Consider the following 13,887-nt stretch of genomic DNA (forward strand, 5'->3'; position numbering starts at 1 on the left):
AAGAATCAGTCCAAATTGATGACACCGTTACACTCAGAGGAAGATTTCTAATCGAACCATGCTTTGATTTTGAGTGTATATGTTGTATTTTGTGAGATGGATAATTGAAGGGGTATGGCCACGCTTGTAAACCGTAGGAAAATGTCTGTGTGTTCTTTTGAAACAATGCCCAACGATGAAGACGAAGCTGGGCGCGGGGAAGGTTTTTTTTTAAATTTTGATTCAATTGCATTTTTTATATTATTACCTGCGCGCTTGTTAACAGCGAAGCAAGCATAGCCCAGTGGGGGAAAGCGTGTGTAAAGGCTTTGGTGGTCTAAGGCGTGTTTTCGAACATGATCGGGGACATACGCGTTTTTTTATTATTATCATTTGTTCCCTTGCTCTCATGAATCCAGCGTGGCCTGTCAAGGAATGCCCACAATAGGATCCAACACATCAAGGTTGAAGGTGCGTCATGGAGCCTCAGAGGCCAGCAACACAAGATCAAAACCAGGTTTTATTATTTTTTTAGATATTATCTATATAATTATATAATTCATCTTAATACATTTATATATATATATATATATATATATATATATTTTGATTTTTAAAATTGAAATAGTAATATAATTTGTATTAGGATTTATTTATTATTCGTTTCGATCGAGTTAATCGGTCGCGATGGTTAATAATTAAGTATTTAATTAATTAAATAATATAAATTCAAATAAGGTTTATTTTGCTAAAGGGTTTTAACCGATTCTATTGGTTACGATGCTTAGCATATTTTTATCAATTTGTTATTTATTTTAATCAAATCTATTGATTACGAGGAGTAACGATAATTAATAATCTAATTTAAAATACACTTATTTACAAATAGTAATAATTGAATCTATCGATTAGAATAATTAGCAATTCCTTATCAAATCTGTTAATTATGGTGATTAAACCTATTAATCATCGCGATTAATAGAATATATTAAAACCAGGGTTATACGCCGTTCAAAACACATCCCTTTCACAAAACTACGGATTTTCAAAACTGCGATAAGGTAATTCAAAATACCTTGCAAACTGCAAATTTCAAAACTACGATAAGAAAATACCTTCAGACAACCTCATATTATTCTAAGGCGTACAACCCTGCCCCGAACTACGTAGACTCTGATCCTCCATAAGGAGGTACGTAGGCACTTGGATAACCAAGGCGAGTCCCCTTCCCCAAAACCTCAATTAGGCTTAAATCTCACTTTTCACCCTATTCATTTCCTTAGCTATAAACCCTAAACCTTAACATCTTTAGCCACAAACCTTTGCCTTAAATCTAAAACCTTAGGAAAGGGTTAAGGGTGCCTAACACTTTCCCTTGACCTGAATATAATAACTTACCCATATTTCTTGACTTCGTAGGGTTTCCTATTCGCCCTGGCTTCGAGATTCACACTGAACTTCTCTTGCTTAACAGCTTCGAGAATCACATGATGACCTTCCCATAACTCGGGAGGTTCACCAACAGAAACCCTAATAATCTACATCGGGAATGCTTTTTATAAACTAGGTTAAAAAACCTACTATTTATAACTAACCTCTAACCTATACCCAACTGGATTTAGGCCTTCAATCATAATTTATTTTCTGTTAAAATTTTTAGTAACATCTTCTGCTAGAAAGTAGGTCTTCAAACAAATCTTTCTAAATTGTCTCCAATAATAGAAAGTCTTTTATTCTTTAATATTCCTCTTGATTCTGTCGACCTTTAATTTTGCGCCTTTATAAGATTGCATAATATTCTTTGAATATTCTACATCATTTAAAACAGACTGAATCTTTCAACTCAACAGGCATGATGTCTTGTGCTTCCTTATATGACATGTTGTTCCATATGTTGAAAGGCTTCAACTTGACATGTTATGACATCTTGTAGGACAATTTTCGCACTTGTTCAATTAGCATATATGTCATATCATTAATCTTGGCTGATATTATTTCTTTTACTCAAAATTTTGCCAATCTTAGTAATACAGAACTAACAGGTCCTAATGCTAAAATGGTGAAAGACTACAGGCCTATCTCCTGCTGCACCATCATCTACAAAATCATTTCCAGGATTATGACGTCTAGACTTGGGAAAATTATTGGCAAAATAGTGCATAATAGTCAAACTGTGTTTAAACCAGGTAACCGAATGCAAGATAACATCCACTTAGCTTATGAGTTTATCAAGGGATACAGTAGGAAAAGCAATCCTCCTAAAGTTATGGTGCATATCGATCTCCAAAAAGCGTATGACTCTGTTGAGTGGATTGCAGTGGAAACTATCCTACACGAGATGAGTTTCACTCACAAGTTTATTTGCTTGGTTATGCTAACAATAAAAATAGTTTCTTATAGATATAGTGTCAATAGTGAGCACACCGATATTATGGTTGTGCAACGGGGCCTCCGGCAAGGAGACCCTCTCTCTCCCATGCTCTTTGTATTTGTCATGGATTACTTATATAGAGTCCTCTGAAAGCTCCATTGCAATCCCAACTTTAACTTTCATTCCAATTGTGAAAAGATGAGAATTATCAACCTCAGTTTTGCAGACGATTTGCTCCTTTTTACTAGAGGTGATCCTATCTCTATTCAGCTCCTTATGCAAGCATTTGCTACTTTTACGGAGTCTATCAGCCTGTCGGAAAATCCCATGAAGTGTATAATTTACTACGGGAGTGTGCCTACTAAAGATAAGTGTAAGACCCATAGAAGTACAATAGCATGAATAAGAATTCGAGAATATTAACTAGTATTATGCTATTTTATTTTATTGATCTTTTTATATAATTGTCTATAAATAACACAATTATTGAGACCTTGCCGAAGTGCTACCAAAAATCTATTAATATTAGCATCATGTTCTTGTAGTTTTAATTATCTATGAAAAATATTCGTCACTTTTGTCAAAAATTTAAATAGGAGTTTTACAGACGGACCGGTTGAAGCGATTCGACACCGAGTGAAAAATTAGCGGGCGAAATATTTCAAGTTTTAACATGTATCAGACTATTTTATTAATCTATGTTACGCGTAGATCATGTCAGTAAGCTCGTTTTATTTTTTTCGACGCTTTTTACGGTCATATTTTTACCTATTAAAGCCTAGTTAACCGGGTATTTTTATTTTTGAATTTGATCATTTTCAGTCTGTTTTATTAAACTCTGCTCCACTTAAATCATTTTAATATGTTTATTTTTATTTTTCGATAAAATGCACGTTCGATTGTTATTCGTTATGGATATTGTTTTATGTGTATATCTCGGTTAAAAATATGATATAATCTAAGTATTTTGCTTACGTAGCAACATGGCATCAGTTAAGAAAATTACCAAGCATCACTTTCAAGTGGTAACTAAAAGATCTAGATATTTTTAGTTGTTTTATTACTATTATAATATTGTGAGTAGAGAGAATTAAGGGTTGAGATTTAATCCACATGGATTTAGCATTTGATGAAATGGCTATAATTCATTCACATTCTCTATTTAAGAAAACAATGATCAACACCTCTCACATTGTCTTTCTCCTCTTCTCTGTTAACCGAACCTCCCTCCTCCACTCTTCATATTTTTCTTCTTCTTGCATTTTACATATATATACCTTGTGAGATTTGAATGATCTTTGAGAGAGTTTTAGTAGATCAATTTTAGAGATGATTAAAGAAAAGATTAAAGCTTGAGGTAACCAAATATTTTTCCTCTTTTATATTATCTTAGCTGGCCAATCTTGATGAGAGTTTTAAAAAGTTCCATAAAGAAATTACTAGTCATATATTTTGAGAAAATTTCTTTGGCCACCTCCCTACCTTCTAGTCCACTTCTGGTGAAAACCCCATACTACCCCTGACTTCGGAAATGGACTTCCGAAATGCATGAAAAATGTGTTTTCGGAAGTTCATCTCCGAAAGCGCCTTTTTTTTAAAAAAAATTGTCTTATTTCGGAAGTTCATTTCCGAAAACAGCATTTCGGAAATGAACTTCCGAAATAAGACACGTTCTGCAGATTTAACAAAACACTCCCCCTCCCCCATTCATTTACCCTAATTCAACATCAAACAACACCAAAGGCGAAATTTTGTTCAAAGACTTCCAAGGCAACATCAAAGGCTCCAACAAGCTTCCTATACTACATTAAAAAGCACTCCAACCTCTTCAATCGGTAAGCATTTTGAGTTTTAGATCTATGCTTAAAATTGATATTAGGGTGTTTACAAATAGGAAAATATGTATTAGGTTAGGTTGGTACTGGTATTTAGGATGTTTAGAATGTGTAGACATAGGTTTAAAGTTTGATTTTGGGGTCTGCCATTGTAGGTTGCAGAAAAGCTCTGCGCAGGGGTGTTTCAGAAGTTCATTTCAGAAAACCTCCATCCCAGTTTCGGAAATGAACTTCCGAACTGTATCAGAAGTGCATTTTTTTTTGTTTTTTCATTTGTCTCGCATATTAATCGATTTCGATTGTTTACAGGAACATGTCAGGCAACCAACCAGCACGCATCAGACAGGGCAGGGAGTCCCAGACTGCGTCGGCTAGACGCGAGCGGGCGGCGGCGCAGCTGGCGTCGACACAGGGGCGGGGCCAGGGACGCCGTGTGCGCGTTCCAGTGGACTTGGAGGAGAGTACATCTGCTTCAGGCTCTAGGAGTAGGCTGGCTCGGGTATCTTCTTCCCGCCAGCGAGAGGAGGAGGATGAGGATGAGGAGGAGGTGATACCGGATGTTGACCCTCCAGTCGGGGAGGAGGAGGAGCAGGAGGTGGATAGCTATCCGGGAGGGCCTTTTGACACTTCCCTGCTGATTCACTACCAGGATCACGTCGCTCGGCGGATATGGGAGGGAGAGGTATTTTTTTAACTTAGCCGTTTATTTGTCACCATTTTTTATAATTTTACCGTTTATTTCTCGCTTATTTGTTTTTTTTTTGTAACAGGAGAGAGAGCCATTGAAAATGGTGAACCACTCCAGGAAGATTTTCGGTCTGTTTAAACCAGCAGCTCAGTGGTTTAACGACCATGTGCGTGGTTCAGGGCTTAGCGGGCTCTGCATGACCGGGTACACCACCATCAGCACCGGCATGCAGGGGGCATTTGTGGAGCGCTGGCACAAGGAGACGTCTTCTTTCCACTTGCCGGTGGGGTAGTTGACGATCACCTAGCATGACGAGCAGGAGGGTAATGACCTATTCAGGGAGTACCACCGCGGCTGCGCTCTCCGGTGCTGGTACATGCATGTGGTAGGCGCTGCATGCTTTGTGGACAAGAGTGCCAGGTACGTCGACGTGGCCTACCTCCGCTATTTCATGGACCTGGATACCGTTCACCAGTGGAACTGGGGGTCAACTACTCTGGCATATCTCTACCAGAAGCTGAATGAGGCCTCCAACTGGAGGACGAGGCAGTTGGTCGGATCCTGCACACTGCTTACGGTACGTTTTATTTTAATACATTATCGTATTTATTTATTTATATATGTTTCGTATTTAATTTTAATACATTATCTTGTTTCTGTTTCAGAGCTGGATCATCTCCTACTTCTCCCGCATCCACGGCTACCACCTCGATCCTGCGTACATGGACGCCTTGCCCAGGGCCGCCAGATACGATCTCCAGAGGGGGAACGATGCGGTGGGACCATACCGTGGATACCTGGACCGCACTCTGCACGACGACGTCACCTGGAGGCCGTTCATCGACTACGCTCAGATTGTCCCCTTTGACGGCATTGCACTTTATTCTGGCTGGTTGGCTTGCGGGACCGGTGTTGCACCCCAAAATTTGCCCTCTTTATTTGAGCTATAAGTTAATAATGACGTTTATTTCGTCATTCAAAAATTGAAGCAAAAATAATAAAGAGTTTCCGTGGGTTTAAGAAGGTACGGAGTGAAATATGGTTCAAACAGTGGAAATACGAGAAAATTCATAAATCTTATTCTGAAAGTGATATGAGCTGAATTCCCGCGTGGGCCCCGACTGTTTCGACGTTATCTACAACTTTCGTGTTTGGCTCAGAAACCAATTCCATGAGGAAGGTTGTCGAATTTTCAAATTACTGGAGCGTTCGCAGTGAAAAATGGTGCTGAACCGTAGGTTTTCGGACACTAAAAAATTCATATCTCACAATCCGCTCATCCGATTCACTCGAGATTTTAACTGAAGCTCCGTGCTAATATTCCCGACATTTCATATGTTCGGACCGAAGACCAATTATGCTCCAAATATTCCCAGCATTTTGAAGAACGCCTTGATTTTTCAGTGAAAAATGTGCTTTCGGGTATGTCTCGGCGAGTTTGAAAATTCATAACTTCTTCGATTTTTATCGTATGAGGTCCATTCCGGCGGCATTCTCTCGGAAATTTCGTTATCTTCGATTCCTCGTCACACGTGCTTGTTCAGATTTCGAGCCGAAGGATGAGTTTTATCGAGTTCTTTGAGCGGTACGCACAAAATTCTACACAGTCGCACCGGATGAACCGATATCTCTCGCCATTCAAACGCGCATAATTTCCTCACCGTTTGTCGGATTGAGACGATTCTCGCGGCTACGAGTCACAAATTTAGTCATCTTCGAGATGACGTTGGTCCCGCTTCCGGATTTTGCACCGAGTCACATTTCCCCGAAAATGAGCAAAAAAAGAGATACGTCGGGGGCATTTTTGGCATTTCACCACTTACACTATATAAACAATTTTCCCTCCTTTTCTCTCATAACTTCAAATTCACCCAAAAATCTCATAAACATTTTCTCTCATTCTCTCCCCAATTTCTCAAAATCGAAAACTACAAAATACCAAAAATCTCCAACAACTTCATACACATTCATCAAGAATTCAAGAACAAAGTTCAAAAAACTCAACTCAATTCCTCTCTCTCACTCCAATCCGCGACCAGCCACCACCACCAAGCCTCACCATCGTGCATCCGAAGCTCCAGCCACCGTGCGAGGCCGCGAATTCATCTCCCTCTCCGCCGCGTTCGTGAGTTCTCTTTTCGTGCTCCGATCGCGACTCCTTTCCCCGATCAATATCGTGCAGCATCTCCTCCAACTTCTCTTCACCACTTATTTTGGTAAATCATCATAATTCTCACTTGATGCTTAATGTGAATTGCAATGATCTGTGAAATGATAATTGATTATTGATGAGGTTGTTGTTTAAGTGATTGAAATTTGAGATTTGTTGTTAGTTGTTGTTAATGAAATGTGTTCATATTCATAAAGCTTATTGATGCACTCCAAGTGTTTGTTCATTTGAATGTGAGAATTGTATGTTCTTGAGTATGCATAATTGTACTTGCTTGTTGAATTATGATGATGCTTGTTGCTGAATTTTCACCATGAGATGTGTTGCCTTCATTTTGTTGTGCATAACCTTGGAATAGAACTTGTTAGTACGTCATTGGTGATGCTCTTGGAGGTTATTGATAAACATGTGCGATGCTGATTTTTTTTATGGATGGTTGTTACTACCAATTAGAACGTGATACATGATTTCCTTTGATTGTCCATAAGTGGTGATGATGTTGAAATGTGTGTTTGTTTCTTGAATAATCAAAATGTGCTCAATGTGAATTTTCTTGATCTATGTTTGTTACCATGAGTTTATGTTGTTGCTTTGAGAAAAAGACAAAATCATGAATAAAGTGATAACACTACTTGCTACGTTGATGGCTTATGTCTTGAATTCAATTTTCTAAATGGTTGACATGCTGTCATGAATGAATCTTGGAAATTAGTTGAAGTTCTTTGTTTATCTCCATCCATGAACATGATTTTATAAATAAGAACATTATGAATTAGTTTGGTTGCTTAAACCCATGAGTCAAAGAGTATTACATGCCATACACTTGGAATTTGGTTTCTACATGTCATTTACTAAATTTGTTGCATGCATAATTTTGTGCCAATTACTATGAGTCAATTCCTTGTGTCTATGTGGTGTTTTAATGAGGTTGTGGGGCTGTTTTTAGAAGTATAATAGTGCAGAATTTTAGCTTAATTGTGTAGTGTTTGGTTGATAAATAGTGCAGGATTTTTAGTGTTGATTCTTGAATGATGATGCAGATTTATTTTGGTTGATTGATGGGGTTTTTCATTGCTTTTAACTCATGAAAAAGTATTAAAAATGTAGACAATTGTTGTGGTCTTGTGTTGATGTTTAGTTGATGATTTAGCATAAAGAAGTAGACTTTAAATGAGCTTAATTGTCGTAGATAAGTGCAGAAAATTACTTGAGAGTTTATGTGTTGTTAATTGTCCAAAAATGCATAAAAATGTTGGTGGATATTAGTTAAATTGTTTTGGTTCCTTTGTTACTTGATTGTTAAATGTTTGGATGAGAATTTGGACTATTTTTTTGGTGGTTTCTTCACTTGAAAATCTTGCTTTCATGCTATTTCTCTATTTGCAAATATGCGGTATCTTATACCAATCAATTTAAGACTTTGCATTAAGCGTAAACATGTTTCTTGAGCATTCATGGGACTGTTTTGATATCAAGATTATGCAGAATTTTTACTTTGTTTCTATTGCTTAACATCTCACCATCTTCACTCATAAAATTGTCCACTTCCTTACACTTTTGACATGAAACTAGTTGGCATTGGTTGCTTGTTGTTTCTAAGTGATAAATAGTGTTTCTATGAGCTAATAATTGACATTTGAGCTGCTGCAACTTTCTGTTTCACATAATATACTCGATTTGCTCAGTTTGTGTTTTGTGTGCGCGTCGTGTTGGCTTCATTCCATTTTGCCGTATCTTTTGAACCGCTTAGCGTTTTTAAGCATGTGAATAATGTTTTTCATACGTAATAATATTTTCGGAGCTGTTTGTACAGTTTATTTTCGGTTTCGGCTGACTTTTTTTTTACCGTTTTCGCTACTGCCCCTGTTCCGAAAGTCGTGCTTCCGAGCCGATTTTGTAAATTCTGATTGCATATTTGACTTCTTTAGCACGTTTTAACTTTGAAATAAAATTTTGGATTAGTTCTGACGAGTTTAGTTTTCACTGTTTTTACCCGGTTTTGCCGTTTCGGTGTACCGTTGTGCATGTAAATACTTGTTTTTGCTTCCGTAGTTTTGGTGTACATATTTGATTTGCTTTTGAATACTATCCCATGTTTCTTCTTGTTTGCTTTTGTTATGTTTTCACTTTCTATTCTGTCATCCATTTCCGGTTTAGCTTATAATTCAATATAGCAATTCCGATTGCGGTGTTTTGTTATCTCTAACGTGTGTGCTAGTATGCAAGGCAACGTGGAGGCTCTGGTCGATACCCGTTCTCGTGTTCCGCTTTATTTGCGGGACACGACATTTATCCTCTCTCTGATTCGCGTTTCTACACGCATCCTTTATCATTATGCTTGCTTGTCCGGATATCTGTTTCCCTTGCAGGTGTATGGTATTTGTTGTGCCCGATGCACACGTTGGCGCGTGATTTACTTTCATTGCGTCGACTCTTGATTGCTTATGCGGAGTTTAATCGGAGTGCTGACATGTTTGCTGTTGCTTTTGCTAGCTTGCTCGCGGGATCTCTATTTTTCTTGCTCTCGTTGCTATAGTTTACGGATCATCATCCGTTTGGTATTGATTCCGTTTCATTTTATTTCTCTCGCACTTTATCGCTTTCTCGCATCATCCTTTAACATGAGAAGTAGGACTTAGACATGCATCTGGCCAAGCCCTCGAAAGAGGCTCTGTTTTTGTTGGTGTGTTTACATTTGTGCTTTGCGGCAGGGAGTCACGGTGTAATAAGTCCTATATGGCACTCCGTTAAGTCCTCATGGAAGGCATGCGGAAAGGGTTAGCAATCAACCCCGCCTAGTCTCATCGAGTCTGTTTGGTATGCGCACGCTACGCGTTGCTCGCTTCTGAACCTGCACAAGATCCTGTTATCGAGTATGTCAGGAAAAGGGTTCATGTAGCCGGACCCCCGCCTTTCCTATAGCTCGCGTTGCTCGACGATGATGCTCGGTGTACGCACGCACCGTTTTCCTTTACGATCCGTGACGGCTTGGTTGCTGAGAGGGGTCCGCCCTCTTGTCTATGGCCCGATCATTTTCGCGAGGTCTAATGCTTGGTTGACTTGGGTTGAGCTGCTCCCCTTGGCTATGGCGGGACCGCTTTTCTACCATTCGGTCAGTACCGTTGGTTTTGTTTGCTTTACGAGCGGATGCTCGTTTGTGTGATATTCTTGTGTGCTTCTGCTTCTCCCTGTAGGTTGATAGCTTAGCTTAGACTTGTACCCTTTGTATGATAACATTAGGTAGTAAGCTTTCCCCCTTAGTTTAGGTTTTCCTCATGCATTCTTTAAAACACAAACCACACTCTTTGATTTTCTTTTCTTAAGAACTTGTTATTTCCACTCCATTCCCAAGCATAAGCCTCCAAAGGTCGAGCAGCGGAGTGTGAATGTAACTTGTTCACCTAAAAAACACAAAACAAACAAAAATTAGTTAGCCGAGCTACGGTAGCTCTGATTCTGCAAAACAGATACGTAGGCAGCGGGGTAGGGCCCGTGCGAGCATAATCCTTTCTTTTCCCTACATTCTGCATTCATTTTAGTCCAGATTAGCGTAGATTTGTTACACACCCATAGATTTAGACACAAGCGTGGATACCATCGAGTACGATGGGCGCGAGGGGTGCTAATACCTTCCCCTCGCGTAACCGACTCCCTTACCCTTTTTCTCTGGTCGTGAGACCGTTGTTTTGTTTTGTGGTTTGCTGGCGTTCCCTTCCTTTTCAGGATAAATATGTTAGTGGCGACTCTGTTAATTTTCGCGGTAACCGGCATCATGGTTCGATATCTCCCTGAGCGGTGCATGCGTCAGTTCGGATTCGTGCAGCGGATACCCAGGTCACCCTTTGAGGCTGCTCCCGACACTGTGACCCGAGTGCAGCTCACTGCCATATGGGAGCATTGGGAGGATCATATGGTACCACTGGAGTACCGTCTCACTCGGGTCACCCAGGACTGGCACAGTGAGGAGGGATACGTCACATGGTTCTACCGGGTGTCACATCCTCTTCTGAGACCCGACATTCCCGGCGCTCCTAGGCCAGCACACGAGGAGATCCTGGAGAACCAGCAGGCCGAGGATGATCACGCCATTGATCTCATGCCGATCTGCCAGCGGATATCGATGATTGGGCAGGACGCGTTGGATCGAGGTATCGTGGAGCGGGGCGGTCCAGAGGCAGTCGCCGTGATGGAGATGATCGTCACTGATGCGGGCCGTGCGGCGACATACACGCGGCAGAGGAGGTCTCAGGGCGAGAGGTTTAGGCACACCCAGTAGTGGTCGGGTTTATATATTTTTTGTTATCGGATTATATCTTTAGCACACTATTTTTATTTTTTTCGGTTTGTATATATTATTTTCATCGGATTAGTATTTTTTTTGTTTATTTATCATATTAGTATCTTCAGTTTATCTATTGCTTATTTTATTTGGCGTTTACGTTTAATTAAAATGCGAGACTGTTTTAGATAAAACAAAAAAAAAAACACAGTTTCTGCATAATTCGGAAATGAACTTCCGAAACCCCCCAAAATCTGAACAAAGGTGTTTTCGGAAGTTCATCTCCGCAGACATCCCCCATGAGGTGTTTTCGGAAATGAACTTCCGAAACCCCCCAAAATCTGAACAAAGGTGTTTTCGGAAGTTCATCTCCGCAGACACCCCCCATAGGGTGTTTTCGGAGATGCACTTCCGAATTAAGGAAATTTTAAAAAAAAAAAAAGCGCTTCGGAAGTTCATTTCCGAAGCAGGGGTATTTTGGGATTTTCGCTGGGGGTGACCCCTATAGGGAGGTGGCCAAAGAAATTTTCTATTTTGATGAAGATATTTTCTGCTTGTTACTTTAAATATGTTGATTATTTTTAATAACTTTTGTTGAAAAGAAAAGAGGAAATTAAACTTATTAGAATTGTACATATACACATAACGACACATGTAAATAATTGATATTTAATACTCTTGCAATTTTAATTAACTAACTTGGATTAATTTTTTTGGAAAAGAAGGACTCACTGCTCTAGTTTTTGCTGAAATACTTTTATTAAATTGATTGAAAACAGTGAGTTTAATTTATAACTAAAATTTATATTTGTATGATCAAAGAGAACTAAATTAATTCATTAACACGTAGTCCAATTTTATGTAACTTATGTATAAGGATATCAAATCTGTTTTAATTTGAAACTTAAAAATAATTATTAATCTTTAGAATCAAATACTATATATATTAATATTTTGGATCCGTTGGGTGATCATAATTTTGATTTGTCTTTAAACTTGATTAAAGTTAAAATTGTATTGGGATGATTTAAATTCATTATTGTTTTAAAGATGGTAATATTATATTTTAAAGGATAATAACTTGTTTTTGTAAAAATGACTAGAGTTTATGTGTTGAGTTTTTTTACAATTGAAATTTTTAGTATAAAAGGAATATAAATTTTTGTTTTAATTTTCAATCAAATATTATTTAGTTATTTATATATTTATGGCTGTTAGACAATGATTTTATTTAAAGTATAATCAAACTATTTGATACAATGGATTGCTAAAAATAATAAATGAATTTAAACTAATGAGTTATGAACTTCTTGCATTAATATTTTATTACTCTTTTAAGAGAAAAATCATTTTCTATTTGAAATGATATATTCTTTTTAATATAAAAATGATTAGGTTAGTAAAATGGTAATAAAAACCTAAACCTAAATGATTTGGTAAGTGGCAAAGATAAAGCCTTAATTATGATGTAATTGAGTTAGGCTCTGTTTGGTAAGTCATGTTTTTGAGCTTATAGCTTATGTCTTATGTCTTATAAGCTCATATGATAATTTAGACCCGTTTGGTAACGGTCTTTTCATCACGAGCTTATAGTTTATTTTACTAGCTTATAGCTTATTTTCCAGACGCTATTTCAAATAGCGTTTTAGCTTATGTCTTATAGCTTTTCATTTTTTCTTCCTTTTTTATCCTTATTATTTTAATTAAAATCCATTTTTAACCCTTATAATTTATTTTAATTTAAAATAAAATAAATATATATTAAATATCTTTTATGTCATTTTACATTTATAAGTTAATTGAACCGCTAATTTTACCAAACACTTCAATTAGCTTATAAGATATCAGTCTCAATCATCCGCTATAAGCTATAAGTCATCAGTCATCAGCCATCAGTCATAAGCTATAAGCTATCAGCTAACTTATCAGTCAACCGCTATTTTTACCAAACAGACCCTTAGTGTTAACTTAATTAAATTGTGTATTTTAAAAGGTTGAAAGTGTGAACTGGATAGACACCTCGTCGAGAGAGACATACCGTTCTCATATAGCGTAAGTTGAATGTGTTTGACGCATGCTAAGGTAAGGGCACTTTCTAACGATATTATATGTGATTGAATGCATATGTGTTGGTATGAATGATGGTGTTCCCAATTGGGATTTTTGTGATAATTGTGTGTCCGATTGAGAATGATGTTGTATGCCCAATTATGAATATGTGTTTATGCTGTGATGCTAAACTTGTGAAGATACTTTCATATGATTTTGAATAAATATATGAATTGAATATTGAGAAATGTTTATAATGCATTTGCATATATGTGCCCATGCATATCATAGTACGTGTTGGCCAAGTGGGTCTTCACGGGGTGTGATTATCGGGAATGGATCCACCTTAATCCTGCGGGATTTATTGAGTCGATGCTAGTTAAGTTAAAGACTAGTCATCATGAGGAGATGCCTCATTGTGGAGATTGGCCACGAAATTAGTAGGAGATGCCTACGACTCTCTGCGGAGAGGTTAAATTCCGGAATTCATGCATGTGAGGAACCCGGTTAGGGGGA

This window comes from Vicia villosa, linkage group LG6, assembly GCF_029867415.1.
Source record: "Vicia villosa cultivar HV-30 ecotype Madison, WI linkage group LG6, Vvil1.0, whole genome shotgun sequence".
Lineage (NCBI taxonomy): Eukaryota > Viridiplantae > Streptophyta > Magnoliopsida > Fabales > Fabaceae > Vicia > Vicia villosa.